This window comes from Scardinius erythrophthalmus (genome assembly GCF_964197995.2).
Source record: "Scardinius erythrophthalmus genome assembly, chromosome: 4".
Lineage (NCBI taxonomy): Eukaryota > Metazoa > Chordata > Actinopteri > Cypriniformes > Leuciscidae > Scardinius > Scardinius erythrophthalmus.
In genome coordinates, this window is record NC_138224.1 from 43583829 (window position 1) to 43596620 (window position 12792).

Consider the following 12792-nt stretch of genomic DNA (forward strand, 5'->3'; position numbering starts at 1 on the left):
CCATCTGGCGGCCAGGACGGAAATGTCAGTCCATCTGGCGGCCAGGGCGGAAATGTCAGTCCATCTGGCGGCCAGTGCGGAGACCTTCCCTCGGGCGGCCAGGGCGGAGACCTTCCCTCGGGCGGCCAGGGCGGAGACCTTCCCTCGGGCGGCCAGGGCGGAGACCTTCCCTCGGGCGGCCAGGGCGGAGACCTTCCCTCGGGCGGCCAGGGTGGAGACCCTCCCTCGGGCGGCCAGGGTGGAGACGACCCTTCAGGCGGCCATGGCACAGGAACAGACACCAGCTCAGGCACTGGAACAGACACCACCGGCTCAGGAACTGGAACAGACACCACCGGCTCAGGAACTGGAACAGACACCACCGGCTCAGGAACTGGAACAGACGACACCGGCTCAAGAACTGGAACAGACACCACCGGCTCAGGAACTGGGAACAGACACCACCGGCTCAGGAACTGAGAACAGACACCACCGGCTCGGGAACAGACACCACCGGCTCGGGAACAGACACAGGCAACGGCTCAGGTTCAGGAACAGACACAGGCACCGGCTCAGGTTCAGGAACAGACACAGCCTCGACGGCGGCCATCTTGTCAGGGGACACAGGCTTGGCAGGCATGACGTGAACGGTCTCGGCGGCGGCCATCTTGTCCGAAGACCCAGGCTCGGCAGGCGTGACGTGAACAGGCTCGGCGGCGGCCATCTTGTCCGAAGACACAGGCTCGGCAGGCATGACGTGAACAGGCTCGGCGGCGGCGGCCATCTTGTCCGAAGACACAGGCTCTGCAGATGTGACGTGAACAGTCTCTGGATCAGCAGAAGTGATGGATCGCTGGGGTGGCGCAGGCAGTGCGAGCAGCTCGGGCAGGGCCAGTAGAGCATGACGCCTGGGCGGCGCGGGCAGAGCAAGACGCCTGGGCGGCGCGGGCAGAGCAAGACGCCTAGGCAGTGCATCAGGGACGGCAGTCACCGCCGGGATGGTCTCCGTGTTAGGAGCCACCGGACTCGGGACCACCGGAACTGAGACCACCGGAACTGGGACCACCGGGACTGTCACGGAGGGAGTCTTCCTTCTCCTCCTCCGTTTTGGGACCACCGGAACTGGGACCACTGGACTTGGGACCAACGGAACTGGGACCACCGGAACTGGGACCACCGGAACTGGGACCACTGGACTCGGGACCACCGGAACAGGGACCGCCGGAACTGAGACCCTCTTCCTGGCCTCTCGCTCCTGCAAGCGAGCGAGACCCTCCACCATTGCCTCAAAGGTACTCTTTTCATACGCCCTCCTGAGTAACCAGTCCATGGGCTCATTGAGAGCATAAAAGAAAAGGTCCTTAAGAGGCCCTTCATTAAGTAGTAATCCCTCCGCCGCTCTAAGGAATTCGGCCGCGAACTTCCTCAAATCAGTCCCTTGTTGGCGGAGGGAACTTAGTGCCTGAAAACGGATAATACGTTCGTATTGGGGGCACAAGACAGAGGGGGCTGGTGGATGACTTGAAATCCTTTGCTGAGTCCTTGACATGGTCGGATCGGTCTGTCACGTTAACTAAAGAAAACTAAGGGAGGACTCAAATGCAAAGGAATAATGATATTTATTACAAAAGAAACAATAAACACAAAACAAAACCCACGAGGGGGAAAACATAACTTAATACAAAACAACAACAACTTCAAAAATGAACATACCAAAAAGGGTCACGGGCGAACAGGAGACGTGTACAAGACAACGATCCGACACAGACTGCAAACACAAAGGAACTTATAAAAGGGACAAATCAGGCAGGTGATAAGGGAACAACAGGTGGGGCAAATGAAACCAATAATGAGAGAACAAGGAGGGTGGGGTCAACACAGAGACAGAACACAAACACCACATGTGCTACACGAGACAGGACAGGCATGTGACAGCAATGAATTCTCTTTTATTTACACATTTAAAGTTGCATAAAAATAAATAAATGTCCAGATTTTTTTTCCTTTTAAAAAATATAAGTGAAAAAAAGTTAAACAAGAATATATATATATATATTTCTCAATCATCCTCAGTCCATCCTCTCCTGTGCTCTCCTCGCCTCTGCAGTCCCATGTCTTCTCTAATCAAGTCCAAAAACTCGTCCTCTCTGTCTCGCCTTCTTCGTGGTGCTGGTGCTGGTGCTGGTGCTGGTGCTGGTGCTGATGCTGCTGCTACTACCCCTGGCTCCTCCTCTTCTTGGTCACACACTGCTGAACTTGGCCCTGGTGTGTCCTCAGGGATTGAGGCAATGAGGACGGGGGGTTGGTGCAATGCCTCTGTCCCAACACCTCATCCATGAGTACAAACCAGGGCCAAGTTTCAGCAGTGGGTTTCCCACTCACACCCTCACCTGTCCCAGATTAACCATGATTTTAACCATGCGCTGGTTAACAACAACATAACAATACATTTCAGCAAAGATGTGATCTCAAAACTTTCTTACTTTGTATTTTTAAAATCATATTCATATTCAGAAATCATATTTATGGATACTCCAATGTGGTTAAAACCTTTGTAGACAGCTTCCATGACATCACTACAAAAACACATAAAAGTGAAACCCCATTGCCTTATCTACTGCTTTACTTTTGTTTGTGGGCTTTATGGGGTGAGCGATATTTCTTATTCACACAAGTTAGACTAGACTCCTTGCCTCCTGAAACAATTATTAAACTATTAGCACAAGTTTTGCCTCAGACCACCTGACAAATGAAGCCACGCAATGGTTACGAAGGAGTTAAGATGAAGTTTATAAGAAAGAAAAACTTGTGGCTTTTAACTCAGGTTTCACTAGCTATTTGAGTAAATGAAAACATAATACTTACATTTAAATGTGAATTTGCCGTCCGCCACCGAACTCTCGGCCGTCTTTTTTTTTTTTTTAATAAAAATGCTGTCGTCACTGGCGCGCCTTATGGGGTAGGATAGGGTAGGATAGTCCGCTAAGTGTCCATTTATGTATCCTTCCTTTCACGGGGAAACGAAGGGTGGATTTGGCGTCGCTTTAGCCTTCGTCGCGCCGCGATGACGCAACCGGCCTTCAAATACGGCCTTCGAAGGATGCAGTATTGAATTGGGACAGCCTTCATCGCGCCGCGGTGACGCAGTCGGCCTTCAAATGCGACCTCCGAAGTGTGCAGCCTTTGAATTGGGACATCCTTCGTCGCGCCGCTGTGACGTTTCGTCGCGCAGCGATGATGCAACCGGCCTTCGAATACGGCCTTCGGAGGATGCAGCCTTCACATTGGGACACAGCTACAGAGTTGCAGAACATGTCACCGTATGTTGTGAACTTGTGACACCTCCAGTAGTGACTGACAGATGAATCAACGTCTATACTGACGTAATTGTGACACTATTTACAAAAAGTAAATAGCCTAATTTTGGGATATTTTATATATAATTTAAATGCATTAAAGTCAGTAATATTTTTTCAAACGTGTTATTTGTGTCACGTCTGTTTTTGATTGGCATGTGCCACTGAATGTTTTGGAATACCAGTGCTACCTTATGTTTATCTCGCAAAGTCACAAACTGCCAAACATAAGTCCAAGTATATTAACCCTCTCGGGTCTAAGGTGTTTTTGGGGTCCTTGAGATGTTCTGACATGCCCTGACATTTGTGCTTTTTTCAGTTGCTTATAAACATATTAATGGCAAAAAATATTACACACTATTTAGCACAAACAGGGCTACCATAATATGTGAGCAACAAGAATGTACATGTCTGCATTTTTGAGAGAATAATGTTTATGCATGGTTATTGAAAAAACTAAAAACTAAAGTTTTTGAAATAAGGCCATAAAACACATTCTAAATATGTGCCAATAAGACTTTTGTCTAATGGATGTCATTGCCTAGTGTTTTTTCTTCAAAATGATGTGAAAATCACCCTGCCTTATCATTCACATAACACAATACATTGATTTGAATTTTGCAAAGCACTTTCTGTTTGGAAAGGCAATATGCGGAGTGGGCGTCAACGATCATGCACATTTAGTGGTTCACACCTGAGGAGACAATGGGGCCTGCATTACTTAATTAGCCATTCATTCAGGTGAGTCACTGAGCCACAAGAATGCAAGAGCAACAGTTGGAAGCATGTCAATTCTTTTTTATTTTTCCACATATTGTGCTTGCAATTTGGCCTATAATATCCAAGGAAAACATGTCTAGTAATTGTGCAGTTAATTCTCATACTGTATTTTCAGTTTGGAATATTTATCCTCTCCCCAAATTTGTCACTAATAAAACACAATAAAAATTATTTAAAGAAAAGGCTTATATTTACCTTTTAATAGTTTGTTTACATCTACCTTGTAAATATATTTTTTTATTAAAAAGGTTACAATTACAACAACAATTCAAGTGTAATCTTTCTTTGTAAAAACTAAAGTATACATTTTATCATACATATTTCAAAGTTAAGGATTTGATTGATTATTTGATTACTTTATTTTTGACAAAACATACTATATTTAACATGATAAAAAATTGGCAAACAAAAGCTTATTTGAGGTGGCAGATATTTTACAGTAAAAATGTATAATCTATCCAAAACTAATCAACGAAATGTTGTCTTTCATATGTCTGTAACATAGGTCTTTCGTTTTTATTATAAGAAATATAAATGTTAATTTGCAGTTTAATACGTTGCTTATACAAATACATTTTATTTCAACATATTTCAGTCGATTTTTACTCAGTATAGCAATACAGTTTGCTAAAACCGAAACATTCATTCACAAACAGAAACGCCTGACTGTAACGTTGTTTTTATGAAATATTAGGGCATATAAATGTTAATTTTCAGTTTAATACGTTGCTTATACAAATAGCCTACATTTTATTTCAACATATTTCTGTCGATTTTTACTCAACTCAGTATAGCAATACAGTTTGCTAAAACATCATCATTCATTCACACAGAGACGCAATTTAAATTTAAACTGTCTTTTTTCGAGCTGTGATAAACAGCGCGCATCTCTGCGGCTGCCGTTCATTCATTCACAGAAACGCGATTAACTTGAGAAGGAAAAAAAACGTACTACATATTCGGATCCTCGCTCCTGCAATACCCGCACTCTGAGGTAGATTTTCCATTATTATTATTCCTCACAGCGCTGCCAGATGGTGTAAACACGTAGGCTACAATGATATGATTAAATTTTTTTTTTCTCAAGCTGATATGGGGGCGTTCACAGGTTTGCTTGGATTGCCTCAGTAATTTGCGTTTGAATAGCACGCGCTCTCCGTGGGCTGAGCTCTAATTAGCTCGACTGGAATCGCTCTCTTTTAATACAGATTTCACAAGATGAGAATATTTGTTTTTTATATAAATTACCTCATTTAAAAGAAGAGAATTCAAGCTTCATGCCTGTGTGTCTGTATGCCTGTTTGACTGAGTATTCGCTGAGTTACAGTTCATTTTCGGACGCGTTTCAGAATGGTCTTCACTGACAGAGAGAAGGCAGAACTCGCATCACGTTTATTTGTCTTTATTTGGCAAAAAGCACAACACTTTGTTTTTATTGTGAGTATACACAAAAATAATACACATTTAACAGAATCGATTGATGTATGAAACTTGCTTGTAATATCAAAGTCAACAGAGCAAAATTAATTTCTTTTGAACTGAACTGAAAAAAAGCGAGCCTATCGCGCCGGCGCGATTGTCGACCTCAGGGGGTTAACACTGAGTAGTATGAAAAAGCCTCCAAACATCACATAAATCATTTTAACAAGACAATTCTTACTGGCTCCATGTGGTTCTTGGTGGTTTCTGTCTAGAGTTGCATTCTCAGTGCAGTTAAAATCACCACCTAGGAACATGTATCCATCATCGCTACAGTTACTTATTACAGTATTTAGAGAGTTTAAAAAGACCACCCTTTCTGTGCCTACAGTTGGAGCATAAACATTGATGAAAGTCATTTTTCACTTTAAAATACAGCTTGTATTTTTAACAAGCAACCTTCAATGATTTCTTCAGTAACACAAGAAATGGGTAAAAAATCTCTAGAAAACAGGATACCAACTCCACCACTGTTACTACTCTTATGACTCACTGAGAACAACTTCCCCATCCCAATTTTTCTTCCAGCAGTTTCATTTTCAACGGTGCTATGCGTGCGTTTCTTGTAAAACAAATGACATTTAATTCCTTAACTTTAAACAAACTGATAAGGGAAACTCTCTTTGCATCCTCTCTGGTACCATTGATGTTTAAAGAACCCAGCTTTATGGCACACATAGCAAATGCTAATTTTAACAAAACAGAGAGGTTAACACAAACAAAGAAAAAGAAAAACAAAATATACTTAACCATCATTAACTATTTAACTTTTATCATATTTTTTTAGACTGTAAAGTTTTTTTGGTCTGTAAAGGTGATGCGTGGGCTGAATATAACATTAGGAAGGAGGAGGATCCAAAATCAGGAATGCTTTGAGTGAAGGGCATGTAAAAGCAGTTCAGGAAAATAGGGACACCCAAGCAATAGCAACACCCTAGCAACCAGCCAAAATACTGTACATAAGCAACCGCCTAGAACACCATAGCAACCACCCAGAACAGCCCAGCAACCGAGGTTGCTCCATCTATCTATCTACAGTGAGGAAAATAAGTATTTGAACACCCTGCTATTTTGCAAGTTCTCCCACTTAGAAATCATGGAGGGGTCTGAAATTGTCATCGTAGGTGCATGTCCACTGTGAAAGACATAATCTAAAAAAAAAATCCAGAAATCACAATGTATGATTTTTTAACTATTTATTTGTATGATACAGCTGCAAATAAGTATTTGAACACCTGAGAAAATCAATGTTAATATTTGGTACAGTAGCCTTTGTTTGCAATTACAGAGGTCAAACGTTTCCTGTAGTTTTTCACCAGGTTTGCACACACTGCAGGAGGGATTTTGGCCCACTCCTCCACACAGATCTTCTCTAGATCAGTCAGGTTTCTGGGCTGTCACTGAGGCTACGTTTACACGTGGATGGCTATTTTCATAAACGGACATTTCACCCCTCTTCAGAGGTGGGTAGTAACGAAGTACATTTACTTCCTTACATTTACTTGAGTACTTTTTTAGAAAAATTTTACTTTTAAGAGTAGATTTGAATGTGGGTACTTTTTACTTTTACTCGAGTACATTTATAATGAAAAAACTGTACTTTTACTTCGTTACATTGGGCGACGTTCCTCTCGTTACTTTATTTTAATGCAATATGTGTTGTTAAATGCTTAGTTTATTCCAAGCGCGCTGTATCTTTTTTTCTGGACTTGAGCGATGCTCAATTCACAAATGAATGACTCTTTTGAGTCGATTCTGTTCAAAGACTTCATCAAACAAGTTGGCAGATCTGTCTAAATCGGTTCGCGAATCAGTTTGAATGATTCTGTTCAGTTCCCTGCACGCACTGAATCATCTGAAGCGATTTCAATTCACACTGGACTCGGAGTCGTAACAGGAAGATTTAAGCACATCAAGAGCGTTAGATGAAGTGGCAGTGGACCATACAGTACAGTCAAGTGAGAGCAAATCTTCAAATGCATCATATTTTTGCCAGCGATGAAGATCTTTATTAGTTGAACATCTTCGTAAGCTGTCTGTGAATGAATGATTCCACAGGAGTCAGGACGATATATTCGATTTCATTTCATTTCAGGTAATACATTTTACAACCAAACAGATTATTACGCCACGATATTAGAAAGTATGACATTACTGTTTTTTGGACATATACATTAATTTACATTAAATAAAGCTACCATTGTTCACAGTTTATGAACACCCGCCATCCCGCGGTATTGTGTCTATTGTTGCGCAGTGGCGTGCGAACTCGACTTGAAAACGAATGCCTTTGCCTGCCATAGACACAGTTAACCAGTTTAAACATGCTTGCAGAAATATACATTTGATTATATTTTGGAGAACAGTCAGAAGAAGATCCGTCGATGTACTTTCATTTGGGTTTTTTTGTGTTCAGATGTTCAGTAGCAGTCATGAGCGCGAGCACATGTGAAGAGTATTTAACTCTTCTCTGTCAATACGCCTTTAAATGCAACACTCTGCAGATTCACTTTATTTCGATATTGTCTAATAATCCAAATGTATAAGTTACTATTATACAAACCAGAGGACAGGCAATGATTTTCGAGCTATACAGATGGCACAAATAATGCACGTCTCTCTTCTGTTTTTGTTGCAAAGATAGCTGATAATAATAGTAATTTAAATAAACAAAATCTAAATAATATAATTATATATATATGACGACTTAAGAGGCAAAAGCCTCTAAGTACCATCTGAAATTTTCTTCTAAAAGAGCATTTTTAACAAGCTTGTATGTTTATGTTCACACTTAAATGGCAATGAAAAGTAGCCTACCTATTAATTGTAATTAAATTGAAATTGCTGAACTTAAATATACGAGCTTGATACAAATGATTGTTTTAGAAGAAAATTTCAGATGGCACTCAGAGGCTTTTGCATCATGAAGTCTTCATAAATATATATATATATATATATATATATATATATATAGTAACTAGTTACTCACTACTTGAGTAGTTTTTTCATTGGATACTTTTTTACTCTTACTCAAGTAACTATTAAGATTATTACTTTTACGTTTACTTTGAGTAAATATTTCTATAAGTACTTGTACTTTTACTTGAGTACAGTTTTTGGATACTCTACCCACCTCTGCCCCTCTTTGTTTTCAAAAATAACATTGTGCACACGAACCTGTGTATATGCTGTCAAGAGCATGCCAAACCTGTAGGTGGCAGTGTAACGAGAAGCTCAAGCCCACCTTAGCCAATCAGAATCCCGAAAATAGTCACATTCTGTGACGTCGCTGCCTAAAACTCAGTTTTTCTCAGTTTACATGCAAACGGGCAAACGAAGATTTTCAAAATCTCCACTCTGGCCGGAGTTTTTCGAAAGAATCGGTTTCATTGGCGAATCCTCTGTTTGCGTGTAAACGAAGGGTGCAAACGAAGATAAATGTCTCAGTTTTTCTAAATAACCATGTACGTGTAAACGGGGCCTGAGAAACACGGAGTTTGAGCTCCCTCCAAAGATTCTCTATTGGATTTAGGTCTGGAGACTAGCTAGGCCACGCCAGAACCTTGATATGCTTCTTACAGAGCCACTCCTTGGTTATCCTGGCTGTGTGCTTCGGGTCATTGTCATGTTGGAAGACCCAGCCTCGACCCATCTTCAATGCTCTAACTGAAGGAAGGAGGTTGTTCCCCAAAATCTCGCAATACATGGCCCCGGTCATCCTCTCCTTAATACAGTGAAGTCGCCCTGTCCCATGTGCAGAAAAACACCTCCAAAGCATGATGCTACCACCCCCATGCTTCAGAGTAGGGATGGTGTTCTTGGGATGGTACTCATCATTCTTCTTCCTCCAAACACGTTTAGTGGAATTATGACCAAAAAGTTTTATTTTGGTCTCATCTGACCACATGACTTTCTCCCATGACTCCTCTGGATCATCCAAATGGTCATTGGCAAACTTAAGACGGGCCTTGACATGTGCTGGTTTAAGCAGGGGAACCTTCCGTGCCATGCATGATTTCAAACCATGACGTCTTAGTGTATTACCAAACAGTAACCTTGGAAACGGTGGTCCCAGCTCTTTTCAGGTGATTGACCAGCTCCTCCCGTGTAGTTCTGGGCTGATTTCTCACCTTTCTTAGGATCATTGAGACCCCACGAGGTGAGATCTTGCATGGAGCCCCAGTCCGAGGGAGATTGACAGTCATGTTTAGCTTCTTCCATTTTCTAATGATTGCTCCAACAGTGGACCTTTTTTCACCAAGCTGCTTGGCAATTTCCCCGTAGCCCTTTCCAGCCTTGTGGAGGTGTACAATTTTGTCTCTAGTGTCTTTGGACAGCTCTTTGGTCTTGGCCATGTTAGTAGTTGGATTCTTACTGATTGTATGGGGTGGACAGGTGTCTTTATGCAGCTAACGACCTCAAACAGGTGCATCTAATTTAGGATAATAAATGGAGTGGAGGTGGACATTTTAAAGGCAGACTAACAGTTCTTTCAGGGTCAGAATTCTAGCTGATAGACAGGTGTTCAAATACTTATGTGCAGCTGTATCATACAAATAAATAGTTAAAAAATCATATATTGTGATTTCTGGATTTTTTTTTTTTTTAGATTATGTCTTTCACAGTGGACATACACCTACGATGACAATTTCAGACCCCTCCATGATTTCCAAGTGGGAGAGCTTGCAAATACTTCCTCTATCTATCTATCTATCTATCAAACTTTAAACTACTTCAAACTATACTTTAAACTACTTTAAACAATTAAAGGTGCTGTATGTAGTTTTTCTACTAAAACGAATCCTTTTTTTATTGCCTGTGTGTGAAGGGGTTGTAATCACACATTAAAATGATCCACTTTGCGGGTTTTGCTATTACATCTGAAAGCAAGTATTCTTATTTTTATGTGAAGGTGCCGGGTCGGATTTACCGCAAAATCCAGTGACGTGACCTGCACGCGCGCTCACGAGCCTCTCGCCTCGTCTACTGACTTTGCACTCAACAGCGACGACACTGCAACTTATGACTTATGCATTTTATGACATGTCTGATAACACTAAGAAACGACCTGCTCCCAGCACAACACAGACTCCAACACAAACTCCACATATTGATAAAAAACAAAAAAACGTTTTTTTCTGCTGAAGCTCGTAAGGCCAGACGTGAATCGGATGAACTTCGAGTGAAAAAAAACGTCTCAACATCGGCAGGGCATTTGAATCATGGAGAAACCTTATCTACAAACCTAGAATGTATATTTCCTGAAGACAATGTGAAGTGGTGCTTGCAGTGGCAAAATTCGGCACGGTTGATAGGGTTCCATACTTATCATGGTACGAACATGGAGCATTAGTTCAACGTCAAGCTGATAAAAGTAGTCTATTATTGTAACGTTGCAGTGGGAGTTTACCTTAGTTTCCAGGATGTTGTGTGATGCTTTCTCCGGTGTGTTGCGTCTGTCTGGCCGGTACTCACAGTGCTCGCTCATCACCGCTAGAGGTCTCTGAAAACTACATACAGCTCCTTTAAACTTCAAACTAATTTAAACTTCAAACTACTATAAACTTCTTCAAACTTTCTGGTCCAAACTTTGTCAAGCCAAATTAAAGGTTGTCTCAACAAACTTTAATCTAGTTTATTATTATTATTATTGAGCATTTTCACATAGGTGAAATAAAAACATTAAATAATTTATTTACTGCCTTATGCCTTCTTCCTTTAAATATCACAATCCAGACACTTTAATTGGAGAGTATAGATTTTCTGTAGCCATCAAAAATACATCTGTTTGTCATAATCGATCTTCTCACTAAAGCTGATCGTCTGTGAATCAACGCCTGGCCTACAGAAGAGCAGAAGTGTTGAACATTTACATGTTTACTTTCCACCTCTGTATATTTCAGATTGTAAAGAGTCTGTAAATTAATCTAAACTAAAAGCAGAATCCCTAGAGCTCGATATCATTATAATCCTGAAGATTAATGAAAGACTTACCGTGATGTGATATTTGTTCCCGTGTAAAAAATGTTTTGGCTCTCTGTCACCCTGTTTGAGTTTGCATTCTGTGCGCTGTATACACTTTCTCTTCCTCTTTATGATTTTCCTGCTGCAACTTTGACACAAGCAGAAAACAGGCTAACGCGTGTATTGACACACATATCCTCTGTCCAACTGTATTAAACTGAGAAACAACTGAGCAGCTATCTGGTCTCTGTGCCTCTTATTTGGCTCTCCAAGTGCACTGTCAGGCTTCAAGAGATTTGGAGGGCATTGCAGAAGACTGTAGATAATTGAAGGAAAAAAGTCACGCTGCTTTGGGTTTTGTTTTCACTTTCATGTTTCATGTCTTTAATTTAGTCATTTACCGAAAGTCATGGTCCCTGTCATGTGATTCCCTTTTCCCTCATGTGTTCTTGCCATGTGCTCCTCTTGTGAATGTGTCATGTTAGGTGTGTTGGACATCGGCTGATGTAACCGATCAGCGAGAGTCGCTGAAAACAGAGACGTGAAGTCTGAAGACACTTTCTGCTTCCCGTAGTGACGCTCACGTGATGTTTGCATACTTTACCACAGCTTTACCTCAGATATCAACAACAAATAAACCACGTCCATCTCCAGACATCAGTCACATCAAGTGTCTCCAGGAATGGTTTATATTCTGAATTAAGTGATGAGAGTCGGCCTGTGGACATTTATCAAGAGCGCTAAGTAGAGCAAGTAGAGAGTTTGTGAATTCAGTCAGTCAGCAAAGTCTTCTGCTTTCGAGAAACTTCAAGAGAAGTAGCATTCTCAAACCTTCAATTAAATCCAGAAATATTGGCCATAATATTATAAGTCAAGATCAATGACATTATACAGAAATGTCCATATGAATCACAGTCTGAATGTAACGGATTCTCTTTAAATGCATTTCTTCATCACTGCACTTCTCTGCGTTGGTCTTCTTTATCTTCAAGTCTTCTCCCTCTGAACAAACATACACGTATTTGATTAATAAGATAATAATAATAAATAAGAGATCTCATGGCATCTCATATGGTGTTCGCTTCTGTGATTTGGGGATTAAAGTTTAATTCCAAATCTAGTCTAGTGCCAGGGCTGCCAACTCTCAGACATTCAGTGCGAGACTCACACTATTGACACTGTTCTTACACTTACTCACATTACATAACCATATTCTCACTTCTCCTTTTAAGCT

At 41.2% G+C, this 12792-nt stretch overlaps 1 protein-coding gene across 2 annotated transcripts in view; it reads right to left on the reverse strand.

Annotated features, from left to right (window-relative positions):
- LOC308689602 (NACHT, LRR and PYD domains-containing protein 3-like) overlaps positions 1-11680 on the reverse strand; it is a 49037-nt gene extending 37357 nt beyond the window's left edge. Inside the window, exons 1-2 of one of the 2 annotated variants that reach the window (XM_081363408.1) lie at positions 11589-11680; positions 11005-11104 (exon numbers count right to left, since the gene is read on the reverse strand). The gene's annotated coding sequence lies outside the window, so the exon portion shown is untranslated. The remainder of the gene's footprint in view (positions 1-11004; positions 11105-11588) is intronic. The other variant, XM_081363407.1, reaches the window with a different exon arrangement.
- Positions 11681-12792: the final 1112 nt, after the last annotated feature.